This window comes from Hydra vulgaris, chromosome 13, assembly GCF_038396675.1.
Source record: "Hydra vulgaris chromosome 13, alternate assembly HydraT2T_AEP".
Lineage (NCBI taxonomy): Eukaryota > Metazoa > Cnidaria > Hydrozoa > Anthoathecata > Hydridae > Hydra > Hydra vulgaris.
Window position 1 is genome coordinate 22,719,526 of NC_088932.1, and position 16,032 is coordinate 22,735,557.

The following is a 16,032-nucleotide window of genomic DNA, read 5'->3' on the forward strand; positions in this document are numbered from 1 at the left end:
TACTATTTTTTAATATATTTTTAATACAATTTTGTTGTTTACTTCTATTTCTTCCTTTAAATGTATTCTTATGTTTGGTTCAGTTTATTTTTTCAGTATTTCTTTGTTTAAAAAAACTCGCCTCAGTTTGTGACGTCATCCGCACGGTGAATAGGTAAAAATAACTGTTTCGTAGACTCAGGCATAGCTCCCTAAAATTAAATAGATTAAATAAATAAATATATTTTTAGTTACAACATCATATTTATACTTGAAAATCCAATAAAGTAAAATGGGGCATCATTGATTGGGGTATCAAGAAACAGAGGATAACATAGTAAAAAGCCAAACAGATTTTATGTAAATGATACACAACCAAAACACACACAAATTATTACAATAGCATTACAATTATAACAGCAATTGAACCTGTCATTTCGAAAAGGACTTAAGTTCAAAACTTTTAGCAGTTAGTTTATAAGTTTAAATTAAAAATAACTGTATGATTTATGTTTTTTTTATAAAAAATAAAAAGTACATAAGTTATATACGTTCTTTATTTATCTACTTCTATGTTTAATTTCTTTAGCAGCCTAGACATTATTTTAATAAAAATCATATTTTTGTTGATTTTGAAAAGTTTTAGTAAATGGACTTGTGCCCTTTTCGAAATGACAGGTTCAATTATTACTGTTACGACCAATACAGTAATTAACTCATCGCTATTCCTACCGTAATTCTGATAAACTAAATTTTTCCCTAACTGTTATCTGATGATTAATGTAGTAAATTTTTAATCATAAAAACTTACTAAATTAAAACCATATTTCAACAGTAGGTTGAGTAACAAATATTTAAAATAACTTAATAGAAAAATAAAAAAATAAAAAAAATAAGTCACAAGTATAAATATATTTAACAATTACTCTTAATAAAAATATGTCATACCATTAGTGTAGTTGATACTTCTTCAGAAATCATAGTATGGTTTATGATTTTGATTCATCATATGATTCATACTTTTCGATTTAAAATGACGAGGGAATGAATGTAAGTCTTTAATCCATTTTATTAAACAACAGTTGGATTGCTGAAGCATTTTAATTGTGCCTTAGTAAACATAAACAAGGAGAAAAAAACGTTTAGAGAACAAAAATTCTAGAAAAAAAGTTTACATAAAAGTTATTAGTTATTTATTTACATGGAAATATTTTATAAATGCTTTTATTATATAACAGTATATTTAAAAGTAAAACTCAGACAGATATAAATTATACCTGTGTTAATTATTACCTCCGCCTTGTAAATCGCTCAATGTAAGATGGTCTGACTTTCATTAAAGGATAAAAATTGAAATTCTTCAACTACAAAATAATTAATAATTAGTTGATAGTTGTATAATTACTGTTTAAACTAACTCATTAAATTAGTTACATAGTTATGTAACAATGATTTACAAATATCTGTCTGAATTATACCTTACCCCAAGTAAATTACTAAACTTGCGTCTGAATTATCTCCTTCCTTCTAGTAAATCATTCAATAAAAGATGGTGTGATAATGGTAAAGAGAGATGTAATAAAAAGTAAACAACTATAAACTTTTAGTAATATATTTAATTGAAAATACTTTACTTTTTTTTAATTTTCTAAATTATTACCTCCTCTTAGTAAATCGTTAATGTAAGATAGTGTGATAATGGTATAAAGTAATAGTAATAGGAATTATGCAGCTACACTGAGGCATATTCGTTTAGACGCATCAATTTTTTTCTCTTTGTCTTAATTTTTTTCTATGAATTGTCAACTGATATGCATGCAAGTTATTATCAAAATAATTGTTGTGTTGTGGGCTAATTAAAATCACAAAAAAAATTTTTCTATGTGTCTTTATTAACATGAGAGTGAGTTTGATATACAAAAGTACATTTTTTAATTGGAATATATCTATAGACGCAATCATATTTTTGTCATTAAAAGATGGAAATTAGTAATGCATATGTCCTCCATTACACTGAATCACCTCAAAAATTCTGCCTTTCATTGACTCCACTAGTCGTTGAAGTGTAGTTTGATCCAACTCGGACCATGCTTCAAGGATTTTACACTTTAACTCAGTAACAATTTTAAATTGGTGTCCAGCTGCTTTAGCATCATAAACTTTTCTTGATAGCATTCCCCACACGTTCTCGATTGGATTTAAGTCCGGGCTACAAGCTGGCCATTCGAGAACCAGGATGTTGTGGTCTTTAAACCATTTCATAGATGCCTAGATATGTGAATTGCAGCATTATCTTGTTAAAATATGGCATTATTGTCCATGTTTTCATCCATATAAGTTATGAGAACATCATCCAACATTTCTGTATACTTTATCGAGTTCATTTTAGGTAAACCACAACACAGAGTCAATTTTCCTGAATAAGAAAATCCACCCCAAACCATTAAACTTCCTCCTCCATATTTTCGTTTTGTTTGTGGGTTATTTATTTCTCTTAGATCATGCCAATAACAACTGTAAGAGTCCGGACCATCTAAATTGACCTTTTTTTCATCTGAAAATATTACATTTTGCCACTCATGAGTCCAATGCATATGGTTTTTAGCAAACTGTAATCTATTAATTTTATGGTGTTTTTTTAACATTGGTTTTTGGTGTGGTTTCTTCCACTTTACGTTTGGTGTTGTACGTAGAATATGTGCAACATGTTTATTGGTGACAGGCAATAATAATTTATCCTTTATTTGTGTTGCATTCAATTTATTTTTGATTGCTTCGAAGCGAATTCGATTAATTTGCCGATTTGTTAATACTTTGTTGCCGTTTGTTGCTTTTTTTACACCGTAATTGTCACCTTTTGCAATGTAGTTTCGTACAACATGATCAGATCTTCCAATTTTTTCTTGCTATTTCTCGTATAGAAAGTGCTGGTGAGATTTCTGAGCCACGATATAAATTAATTTGTATTTTTTCAGCATCTGTCAAATACTTTCCTTTCGGCATTTTGTAAAATGCAATAAAAGTGATACTGGCAGAGCAAAAGATCAAATTACACTAAAATTTATCAATTTATTTGTGTAAAAGTGATTAAAAATCAATAATTACCGTTATTAACCTGATTGCGTCTATAGATATATTCCAATTAAAAAATGTGCTTTTGTATATCAAACATACTCTCATGTTAATAAAGACACATAGAAAAATTTTTTTCGTGGTTTTTATTAGCCCACAACACAACAATTATTTTGATAATAACTTGCATGCTTATCAGTTGACAATACATAGAAAAAAATTAAGATAAAGAGAAAAAAGATTGATACGTCTAAACGAATGTGCCTCAGTGTATATATCAATAGGTTATAAAATTATGTAAAAATGGTTTAGAAATATACTGTGTGAATTATCAAATCCCCCTCAGAAAATCATGCAATACAAGATGTATGGATACTGGTATTGAATGATTTAAATTATTGTATTATTAATATTTTTTTTTTAAACATCTTCGCTTCCAACATGGCTGCAAGCAACCACTATTTAAAGTTGAAAGTTACTGGAAGACAAAAGATGAAGATTGTGGAGGAAGATAACGATTGACGGTCGACTTAAAGGATTGCAAATTAAATGAATCAGGAAAGCAAGATGAAGGAAGCGAATTCCAAAGAACTTATGTTCGAGGAAAAAAACTAGACGAATAAGAGTTTTTGGAGCACTTAGGAACAGTCACAGAAAAAAGATGAGACTTGGATGAATGACGAGTAACACGAGAATGAATTTTAGTAGATGGCACAACAGACGCTAGCTCTTTAGAGTAGTACCCATTATATTATTTGTAGAAAAGAGAAAGAGAAGCAACATTACGACAATGTGATAATGGTTAGAGGTTGGCTGCAAGAGCAGGTCCAACTATGTTTACAATGCGTTTTTGCACCTTGTCTAAAAAAGAAAGGACATCATTAGAAGATCCACCCCAGATATGGTAACAGTGTTCCATAAAAGGCCGGATTTGAGATTCATAAAGATAGAGAATAGAATCTGGAGTAAGAAAGTGTCGAGCTCTGATAAAGAGATGCAACTCTAGCAGATGCTAACTTTGCAACTGATTTGATATATGATCGGAAGTAAGAGTTAATCCTAGAAGTTGAAGAGTAGATGACTCATCGAGTACATCACCGTTCATAAATAGAGATCTAACTTATTGCAATAACGATTGGCTGAAAAAAAATTGAGTTTTATCTGTATTGAAGTTTACCAGCCACTGTGAGATCCATGCTGTAGCAGAAGTGAGATCCTTTTCAAGCTCAAATGCCCCCTCCAAGCAACCACAGAGTGTTGGTTTCTTATCACGACAAGAATAGATGGTATTATCATCAGCAAACAATGCCACCTTAGGTGTGAGAATATCTGGAAGATTGTTAATGTAAATTAAAGAGAGTATAGGGCCAAGGATAGAATCTTGAGGAACCACTGAAGTTACAGAATAAAAAGAAGAGTGCTGTCCATTGAGGACAACTTTAATACTACGATTGGAAAGGAAGGACTCAATAATCTTAAAGATGTTGCCAGATACACCATAAGAAGAAAGCTTATGGAGAAGACCAGCATGCCAAACTTTATCAAAAGCTTTTGAAATGTCAAGAGCGATGGCCTTAACCTCTCCACCTTTATCTAATGCACAATAAAACCTATCGGTTATTACTGTTAGCAAACCAGCTGTAGAACGAGAAGATCGAAATCCATATTGATGGTCAGAAAGTAAGTTATTAGATTCAAGATGAGAAATTAAGTATTTGTTAATTAATGATTCAAAAACCTTGCTTATGATAGAAAGAAGACTAATGGAACGGTAGTTAGACGAATCAGATCGCTCTCCAGAATTTTTGAAAATAGGAATAACAGATGCCGCTTTCCAGCAGGCTGGAAAACATCTGATAACCATTAGTTGAATAGTTTTAAGAGTATAGACGACAGCTCCGGAGAACACTTCTGCAAGACAATAACAGGTATGTTGTCCGGGCCACAAGCTGTAGAAGAATCTAGGCATGAAACCACTTTAGATACAGAAGCTGGAGTGATACGAATGTCAAGCAATGAATCAATCTGTTTGTCGGCAATATCAGGTAGAACGTACTAGTGGAATCAAGAGACAATATTGATGAAAAGTTCTTAGCAAACAATTCAGCTTTTTCTTTGGGTGAGGTGACAAAGTCTGAACCATACAAGAGAGGTGCAATTAAAGATTTGCCCTTATTATTAATACTATTAAAGATTCTCCAGAAGTCACGAGAGCCTAATTTTTGAGATAGATACGAGATTTCATGACCTGAGAATAGCGAGCTTTGGCATTAGACAAAACTTTTTTACAATGGTTTCTAGCAGTAATAAACAGATGTTTGCTTTCTGGAGAATTGTTTTGCTCATAGATATGGAAGTAACGGTTTCGATTGGCAATCGCAGCAGCACAGTGTGAGGAAAACCATGGAGGAGAGTGAGGCTTGATCTGGAATCGTTGAGAGGGAACAAAAGATTCCATGCCAGCCTGAATCCAAAGTTATGTAAAAAGCACATTTGTCAACAGGAAGATGAAAGATTTATACCCAAGGGCCATCACGAAGAAAATCACGGAAAGAATCCCAGTAAGCTTTAAGGTAAATGTAAGAGGTACGATAATAGGGGGATTCAGGTGATGAAGAAGAATGAGATATTAGTTTTAGAGAGATCAAACTGTGATCGAAAGCACCTAAGGGTAAATGTGGAGAAACTGAGCACTGACTAGGATCAGAAACAAGACATAAGTCAAGTAGAGAAGGTAAATGATTCGGGTTGTCGGGAAAGCGAGTTGGAAAGTTGACTATTTGAGTTAGGGATTGAGAAAAGCAAAAGTTGTAGGCTTTAATGCCTGCAGAACCACTGACACTAGAGCCAAGCTATTTGGAGTGGTGAGCATTAAAGTCACCAACAACAACTATATTAGCTGATGGATAAAGAGATAGGGCTTGGTCAATATGCTCAGAAATAACATCAAAAAGACTGCAGTCTTGAGATGAAGGAGAGCAATATTGAACAAAGAGAAAGACGATCGAGTGAAGTGGTGCTAAACAAAAGCACATGAAAGAATAGTCTGTGGATTCACCACAAATGGGTGAATTCTTACGAATGTAAATGCCCAGGTCAAGCATGTGACTATTGGAGTCTTTACGAATTAAAGGAAGATAACCATCAACACTAAGATCGCAAGATGAGGGAGCTGAACTCAAATTAGTCTCACAAGTAGCAAGTTCTAATGAACTTTGCAAGAAATAAGACTCAACAGAAGAAAAGTTACTGAAACGACCACGAATATTAGTGAATGATAAGTTTAGAGAACTTGGTGATGATGATGGTGTTTTGTGTTTTATTGATTTTGAATATATATTTTGAATAATATTGAATACTTTATTCATTTATAAATTTGTTGAAGAGCTTGACTCAAAGCATAGATAGTACTCAGAACACTGTTTAATAGCCCAAGCAATTGCCTAATTACTATTAATAAACCCTAAGCTGTAACAAAGGGCTCCAAATGTGGCCTTGGCGATGCACGCCAAAAGTTTAACGGGGACACGACCCATGCGCAACATGGCACTGTCAATACTTTGATATTTTTCAGCTGTTAATGGAATCAGTCTCTCTGAGAACTACCACAGAGTTCGGGAAACCTGACTACTAGTTGGCCTCAGAACCATAAAACTGAGTTTTAGAGCTGCAGGAGATAATAGAATGAGTTGCCTAGTCATAGAAACAGAGCCACAAGCAAAACACACGCATTGAGTCAAGAAGATCCAGCATTCAACATTCTTAACTGGAAACAATCTATTAAAAATACATCTGCGCCAGCCTAATAGATGGAGAAGGGGTGCGAGGCTGGTCAACAGATAGAATCTGTTTACCCCTTAAATCTTTGCATAAGAGGCCTTTACAAGACAGTAGCCAGATGCATTTAACATCTGCCCAAGATGAGTATTTTTATCGAAACACCATCTCTAGCCTTTACTCAACCAAGAGCCCCAAGACAGGGGGTGTTTTAAGTCGGAGTTGACATCTCCTAAAATTTTACTGTAATTGAGAACTTCTAGTGCATTTGATAAAGTTGTAGGACTTTTTTTTAAAATAGGAACATAGAATAAAAGTGTTAATCTTACTTTAATTAGTATTGTTATTAGTCCAACATTATCATTATTATTTTAACCTGATTTAAAGATATTGTAATGTTATTTTAACATATTTTTTTCAAAATTTACGCATATCAATTTTTTGTTATGTATATGTTTTTAAGTTCTATGTTTGCTATTTCTTATGTTCTACAAAAACTAGTAATGATTTTTTTATACATTCAAATGATTATTTGTTTTATGCAAATTGACAAATGTTTCTTTATTAAATTAATTTTTTTTTAGTTCGACCTAAAGGTTCTGCTCTACTTCATTTTTTATATTTAATTTGACTGCTGTTGAAATTTGGTTTCAATTTAGTAAATTTTCATGAATTGAAATTTACTTTATTAATCATTAGCCAACAATTTAGGTAACACCATTAAACAGGTTTTATGATTATTACCATGCCAATGATATTTTGTGTAAACATATTATATTTTTCAAAGCAACATTAGTTTATGTTGTACCTAAAGCAAAATTATAAATATAATTACTTTTAGTTTTATTATATTTCTTGCTAATACTGTTCTCAGAAAAATTAGAATATTTTTTCTTTTAAAGGGGTATTATACTAATACTAAGATACTTCATAAATAAACCTATCAAAAGTTTATTAGGTTTTAGTAATGGTGTAATGGTTAAGCGCTCGCCTCATAAGGCCATGGTAGTACCTCGCTCAATTTGTTTCTTGGCGCAGCAGCCTTGTTTGCCAAAGTTTGTGTTTCAGAGTTATTGAGAGAGGGTTGTAACCACAACTTAAGGTTGCCTCTTTGACTGTAGTGGCCTTGGAAAGGCGAATTGAAATGCAAAAATAAAAAAAAAATCATTTTAACTCAATAAATAATTACTTATTTATAAACAATTTTTTAAATAAGTTAATTGCTGGTTACCTATTTATAAACATCTGTTGCCAACAAGTGTTGGATAAACAAAAAAGACACCCTTTTTTTTTTAAACATCTTCGCTTCCAACAAGGTTGCAAGCAACCACTATTAGAGTTGAAATTTAATGGAAGAGAAAAGAGGAAGTTTATAGAGCAAAATAACGATTGACGGTTATAGAGCAATATAACGATTGCGATATTTTTTAATGCATTAAACATGCATTAAAAAAATATCGCAGAAACACGCAATTTTTTTTTAATGCATGTTTCATAAATTTTTATTATAAATTTTACTATTACGTTTTAATCATTAAAAATATTTTGTTATTTTAATTCGAAACTTTTTTAATAATGTTTTTAAATGGTTTTGCACATTTCACTATGAAAAATCACGCGCAAACTAACAATGATTCTATTACAAGGCTGCCGTTAGCCGAACGCGAGTTTTAAACGTAAGTTACATTTTTCTTAAGCAATGTTTCATAAAAAATAATGTTACTTAAATGAGCATAATTTTTTTTTTAATTATTCTTTTTTCATAAATTTTCACCATTTTATTACAAATTCAAAGCTTTTTCGAACCACATACAAAACTTAAATAAATAAATGGTTTGAAATTTTTTACACACGTACATGTATATATATATATATATATAACTTAAATATTAGGTAAATTGAATAAAAAGTAAATTGTAAGTTATAAATAAGACTTACTGATAAACTAATTGGTTAGCAACAACAACATCAACAACAAAAAGTAAACCCGCTTTAGAATACTGTAAGTAAAAACTTGTAATAAAATCTCAGCTCTCAAAAAATATAATTCAACACGTACAAAAATTTTTATACTAGTTAGAGAGAAATGGCAAATTTACCTTATTGCACTCAAAAATATCTAAAGAAGGGGGAAATTTAAAAAATCTCCATTTAGAAAACAAAAAACCCACCCTATTAGACTACCAAAAAAAAAAAAAGAAAAAAAAAAACTGATTGACATAATAAATAGTTGCAGAATCTATTCTTATGTGGGGACGAAAGAATTAGCTTAATTTACTTATATATAAACAAAACTGAAACATTTTAAATTAAATAACTTCATGAATTCTAAAGCAAAATGACGTCCTGAAAAAAATTATTGTAGTGCAACCTTTTTAAAAAAAAATAACATCTATATATATGTATATACTATTTATTTTCATGGGTGGGTTTTTATTCTTCGACACCTACATAAAATCATTTGTTGTGTTTTTTGGATGAAGTTTTTCAAAAACGTACAATTTATTTTTTTCCGCGATAAAATGTCACGTGCCAAAACTCCCTAATATATATTTTAGGGTGTCTCAAAAAATTTTTTTTTTTTGAAAATCAAAATGTGGAAAAGTTCAATCGTTATCAATATGTATTAGTAGCTTATAGTAAAAATTTCAGCCTCCCAAATCAACTCTAAGGTAAAGAAGGTGGTTTTAGACAATTTCTATATAATATAATTTTTCCTGAATATTATATTTTAAAGTTCCGAATATAGATAGTTTTAAATTTAAAACACTCACAAAACACTGGTTCCGATTTAAAATATATTTAATAAAATAAGGAAGATACAGATTTTGTTTGACAATTTTATTTCAGATAATAATTCTAAATTGAGTTTAAAAGCAACAAAAACGTGATTACAGTTGTAATACTTGTTAGATGTTCTGCAGATACTTCTTTGTAACTTTCTTGGATACTTGTTGTCTGTTTTTACGGACAACCTAGAAAATAATAAATAAAATTAAACCAGCAGGTTATTTTGTAAAATAATTCATCTAAGCAATAAAATTCCAAGTATTTGAAATGAATAGTTTATTTTATTAAATAAAATGATATGGAAATACTTTAAAAAATTTTGCAGACATTATTGTGTAGCATGCGCGTACATTGGGTGGGGTAAGTGGTTGTTAGGTGTAAATTGTTAAATGCAATTGACTTCCTTTTTTGTTATTGAAAATGAGCATGATATGTGTTTGCTATTCAAAATTGCCTAATTTTCCAAAAACAACCCCTCCCCTAACATTTTACACACTACAGGTCTGTATAATAATGTTTTGTAATTACCTGAAGAGTATCCTGAAGTCTATCCTTGTTATGTGTCCTTCCAATAAAGTCTTGGATCAGCTTTATGTGACATTCTGCCCTATCATTTATCGCTGCAAGCTGATTTTCACAAGCAGAAAACTTGACAAATGACTTTGGGGCTATACTTTTCTCCCTCCACAGCAAAAGCTCTTCCTTAGTGATTTCTAGGAGAAAAAAGAGAAGATAACTTTGCTCAGTGACAAAATCATCAAGAGATGACATTGGAACAACGACTGGCTGGATTCCAGGTTTCTCAAGCACCATATATTCTTTTTCTGGAACGGCAAAAGACAACAATTTGTTAAGGATGTTGTTCTTAACGTCGGTATATAGATCCCTGTCAACAAGAGACAAAACTACAAGCTGGGGAGCTAAATACCAAGTGTGCCATAGAAGACTTTTGTTGAGAACTTTCCCACTTTCCATCTCTGCATAGGCTTTGTAATCATCTGAAATTTGGATCTGGTAAGCTATCTTAAAAGCTCTTAGGTCATTTGAAGGAGCTTGAGTTGCCAAAGGACTCTTCAGAAAGAATAGACCATGGAAAAACACAATATAATTTGTAGCAGTGTTTATGTTCTTGAGAGTAGCAGGCTCTACTGTTTTTGAATCATTCGGATAATAGTTCTGTGTCATCTGCAGAACAAGAAGGTAAAGACAGTCACTCATAAACCTGGACTCATGGTGAGCTCCCAGCTGCTTAAAGAAGAAATTAGATATATCTGCACCCAGGAAGTAAGCCAGTAGCTGCCAAAGATACTTGCAGTCTCCTCTTTGGAAAATATTTCTCTGAAGTGCTGTGGTGCAAAATTCTTTAGTTTCAACTACCAGTAGGTGCTAAATAGTACCTGGTCTAAATGCATCCTGAGACCATTCAAATTTGACAATTCTTTCAAGTTTATTAACTCCTTTATGTATTTGCGGCCATAGCTTCTGAAGTAAAACATAGAGGTGTTTGCTTGGAACTTTTATTGTGCCAAAAACAAGTCTCATGACATGAGACACATGTCTCTCATATATGTGATGTCTGCACATTAGCCAAAGAACAGGCCTCCCTAAACCATGAACAATAACATTTCTAATAGCTCCATTGTTCTTTCCTGTGTTGCTAGCTGTGTGTGCTGACAGCACACACCCCAATAACTTGATCTGATAGTTCATAGTATTCGAGGATACTTTGAATAGCTACAGCCTGGGAGCTTGCCTTGGAGCTTTTAATTTTCAAAATATCAAGAAGAAAAACTAAAGGGTCAGCTTCAGGAGAAGAAACGCTTATAGCCATCCTCTCATGACTTGTGGAAATTGCTTCTTTACTGGTGTACTGCCTTACAATTTTAGTATCAAAGTGAATCACTAGCTATAAGCCTCTTACTTTGTAGATGTTCTGTTCTCGGATGATCTGGGCTTCTGACTCTACTACAGTGTGTGCTTTCCTAGTCAGAGTTGATCTTGAGATCTTTAACTCCTCAATGTTAATACCGCCAGCTTTATAAAGAGATGTCAATCAGGTTCCTGGTCGAACACCAATAACATATCTTGTCATGATTGGGATCCAATTGTTTAGGAGTTCATCCATACTTAGTTAAAGACTAACTTTTACTTCCCCTGAAACCTTTTGGGTCTTTGTAGGAGGCATAAAAGCTTCGTCAGAGCCTGGAAGGCTATCACCGTCTGTGTACCAGGAAACTTCAAACTCTCTTTGTTCTAGTTCTTCTACCTTCCTTTTATTCTTTTTTTCTTGATTTCTGAGCTTTTCATCTTGTGAGCGCATTTTTTCTTCCATTATTCTTATTTTCTCCATAGCCAAACAAGCATTTTTTTGAAATGTGTTATCAAAACCTGCCATCTTGACCATACGTCCTTTGAGACAGTGCTTTAAAAATTCATTGTCCTCTTTTTGAGCCTCTTTGTTCCTTAATGGATCACTCTATATCAAGTTAAAGATGTTGGCCTTATGAGTTGGGAATAAGAAGTTGCTTTCATTTAGGAAGTTGTTTACTTTTTAACAGTAGCTTCCTTTTGGTAGACTTAGAGTCTTGAGTCTTTTTAGAGATTGGTACTCATTGATCTCAAAGTGCAAACACCTCTGATTGTCTGTCGCCAATTCTCTTCACACATTCCTTTAGCTAACTTGCTGCATTTCAGATAACTTTTTCCAGAAGCAAGGGCATATCCAACTTTACAGTTCATCTTGGTAGTGCTAAGAAAATGCCAAATGGTTAAATAAAAACAAACAGATAAAATTCAGAAATTTTTTAGATGCTACCTAGTTTCTTTTCTAATGTTGAACCAGTAAAACCTTCTGAGCATTTCTCCAGTCGTTGGAAGTCGATTTGGAGCAAAGCTTTGCAGTGGAAAGCCTAACAAATAAAACTATCTATGTTTTCTTGCAGCCTGTCTCAAATCTTCAGCTGGCTCTAGTATTGTATTGTGGCATTTTTTTCCTGAAGCCATTGTCTGCAAATATAGCTAATACAGTTTATAAAATTATATATATTTATAAATTTATAGTATAAAATATAGCTTACAGTACAGTAGTTTGTTTCGTTACAACAAATAAAACTATTAAAAAATACTTTTTTGCCATGCAAAAAAAAGTATATCATAAATAGCATACACGTGTTGTTTTTTATTACAATTATCTACACTTAACAAATTATTTGAAAAAAGTCGCTTAACAATTGAAAAATAAACTTTAATAAAGTGAAAACTTACTCACTATGTAAAACTTTCATATGCAAGCTCACAATTTTTATGTTAGGAGAATATGCAAACAAATCTTTTTTTTTTTCATTTTAACATCTTATTAAAATTATTAATTATATTATTTTTTTATTTTTAATAATTTTTGTCATGTATTATAAATAAAAATATGTAAATAACTAAAAAATAATTATATTAATAATTTTATTAAAACATTTACATAAATTGAAAAATGTGTTTGCTAAATTCTCCTAACATAAAAAAAAGTTATTACAAAATAATAAATTTGCAATATAATATTCTATTATAAAGAAATTGACTAAACCACCTTCTTTACCTTAGAGTTGATTTGAGCGGCTGAAATTTTCACTATATGCTACAAATACATAACAATAACGATTGAGCTTTTCCACATTTTGATTTTAGGAAAAAAAATTTATATATATATATATATATATATACCTCAAATAATTTTTAAAAGAATCTTTACAAGCAATAAAATCTAAACTTTCAAAAAAAAACTGTAAAAAATCAAATTATTAATCAAAAGTTAAGATAACTCAACATAGATTAAAGTATTTTTTGTTTTTTAATTCCTAATGATGTTTCAAGTTTTGCCTTGCGTAAAAGATAAGTTTTTTTAATTTTTTCTCTTCTTGGGGTGTCAGTAAGAATCTTAGGTTTTCCACTTTTTCTGCCTTTATAAGTTTTTTTATGAGGTAGAGCTTTTGGATATGGCCTTACTGATTCAGGTATTATTGTGTGCTGTGATTGTAAGGCATTGCTTATTGGTTTTTGCTCATCATTTTTATAATTAATCATACAATCTTGTTTTTGCATAACTATGCCTTCAGGTGTAATAGGAATTTGATGTGAATTATCAAAGGTAGCTATACTAAATATTTCTATCAGAGGGCGATTAATTACTTCAGCACTTTGAAAGTTGTCATTGCAGAAAACAAGTTGTGAATATTCCATTCTTCATATATTCTGGCAATATATGTTGTAGTATATGCTGGTGTCACTATGCCAACTAAATTATGTATAGTTATTTTTTTTCCTGGATTGCATACAAGCCAATCATTCTGAGAGAGTTTTTGCTTGAAAGGACCATTAACTGCCACATCCAAAGGTTGCATTCTATGAGTGCAGTAAGGAGAAATGTTAAAACTCCCATTCCGTTTTCACAATAATAATTAATGACATCTAATGTATGATGGCTTTCATGATTATCCATTAAGAGTAAAACAGGATCCTCTTTCGAACATCTGAGTAGTTTTTTTATATGTTTTAGAACCTTTAAAAACATCCAGCCACTTGTTGGACTGTTTGCATAACCAATACAACTAGATAGTCCTCCTTTTATCACGGTGTCATAAAACCGTGCTCTTGGATATATGAAGACAGGTGGAATGAAATTTCCTATGGCATTTCCTATACCACACATAGTAATTAGTTGTCCAGTTTCAGCAGACACACAGTCCTACTTGTTTTGTTCCACGTGATGCTATAACATGGGGAGCTTGTACTACTGTCATAATACTGGTTTCGTCGATATTATAAATTCTATAAGGAGTGAAATTATATATTTTTTAAACTTTTTCATAGTTATCAAAAAACTGATTTACATTGTGCTGATTGAAACTTGTTGAACAAGACAAACTTGTATTTTCAAGTTTTCTAAGTGAAAGTTCTTGGTGACGTTTCATGAAACCTTTCAACCACTATATACCAGCTTGTTTATTTTCCATCCATTTACTTGGACATTTGCAAAGCTTGTTTATATGTTAAGTTAATTCATTTTAGAGCTTTTTATTAGGTAGTCTCTTAACATTATTTCCTCATCTTTGTTAAATACTTGTGCAACAGTATATTTAGTTGTCAAACCAAGCTTGGTCTTAGATAAATTTTTATACTTCTTTATTCTGTAATGTAAAGTATTATGTTTTATATTATAAGTTTTAGCAGCTTCGCTTGGCCTAATTAATCAATTTACAACTTGGAGAACAGCATTATTAATATCTTTCTCTATGACATCTATAAAAACCAAGCAATACAGTGCGAGAAAATTCAGAAAATAACCCATGAATATAAGTTGATTTCCATATAATCTTTTTTAATTCAAAAAAAAAAACGTAAAATTTATCCAACCTAACCTCAGTATTTTTCCATAATTTTTGACTTAATACTTTTTTACCAATATGACTTTCAAAATGGCTGTCACAATCGCAATTTTCAGAAAAAAATTTTAATTTATATTTTATGTGTAAAATATGTGATATAAGAATTTCTACAATTCATTATTTTTTATTACCTTTGAAATTTGTTGCAAGGTTAGCTTTAAAAAGATGTAATGATCTAAAGGAAAAAGTGAAAATGCTAACCCATTTGAATCAAGCGCTTTAGCAAATCTCAGTATACAATTCATTATATTTACAGAATGATATTCCTTGTTTGGCCACTTTGCTATAGTTACACAAAATAGCAATAACATATTAATAATCACAAAAAAAATGTTTACTGGTGTTACCAGAAAACAAATTTGCTCTTACCTCGATTGTGTTGAATTCAATTTCATTACATAAACTGTTGGGTAATGATCAATAGAGTATATTTCAAATCTTGAAAATTTACTAAATTTAAACCATATTTCAACAGTAGGCAAATTAAACATAAATAATGAAAAAGGGCAGAACCACAAGGTCAAACCTTATAAAAAAAAGAGTATAATAAAAAAACATTTTTAAATTTGCATAAAATATATAATCCTTTTAATGAATATATAAAATATATGACACGAGCTTATGAAAATAGAACAAAAGAAATGACAAAAGAAAGATAAAACTTAAAAATATATATAATAAAAAGTTGACGTTTAAATTTCAAAAAGATGTAAAAATTTATGTAACGTTACTATATCCTTAAGTTAAAACTATTATGGAATGTTTGACTAATAACTATACTAAACAAAGTATATTTAAGTATAAATAAATAAAAAAGCCAGGTCAACATTAAATATGATTAGGATACCTAAGATAGGGAGATAAGAAATAGCTTGTTTAGATGAGCATTTGCTCACTAGTTTTGCTTATCTTTATAACAAACGGCGTTTTCAGAAAAAGAATTAAAAAAATGAAGAATAATGAAAGAACTCTACTGTGA

At 31.0% G+C, this 16,032-nt stretch overlaps 1 long non-coding RNA gene across 5 annotated transcripts in view; it reads right to left on the reverse strand.

Moving 5' to 3' along the window:
* LOC136089205 (uncharacterized) overlaps positions 1-16,032 on the reverse strand; it is a 27,352-nt gene continuing 11,320 nt past the window's right edge. Inside the window, exons 1-4 of one of the 5 annotated variants that reach the window (XR_010642852.1) lie at positions 15,423-15,548; positions 1,257-1,343; positions 928-1,137; positions 1-191 (exon numbers count right to left, since the gene is read on the reverse strand). This is a non-coding gene — a long non-coding RNA (uncharacterized LOC136089205). Of the gene's footprint in view, positions 192-927; positions 1,138-1,256; positions 1,344-15,422; positions 15,549-16,032 lie in introns of those variants that run through there. The other 4 variants (XR_010642851.1, XR_010642850.1, XR_010642853.1 and 1 more) reach the window with 4 other exon arrangements.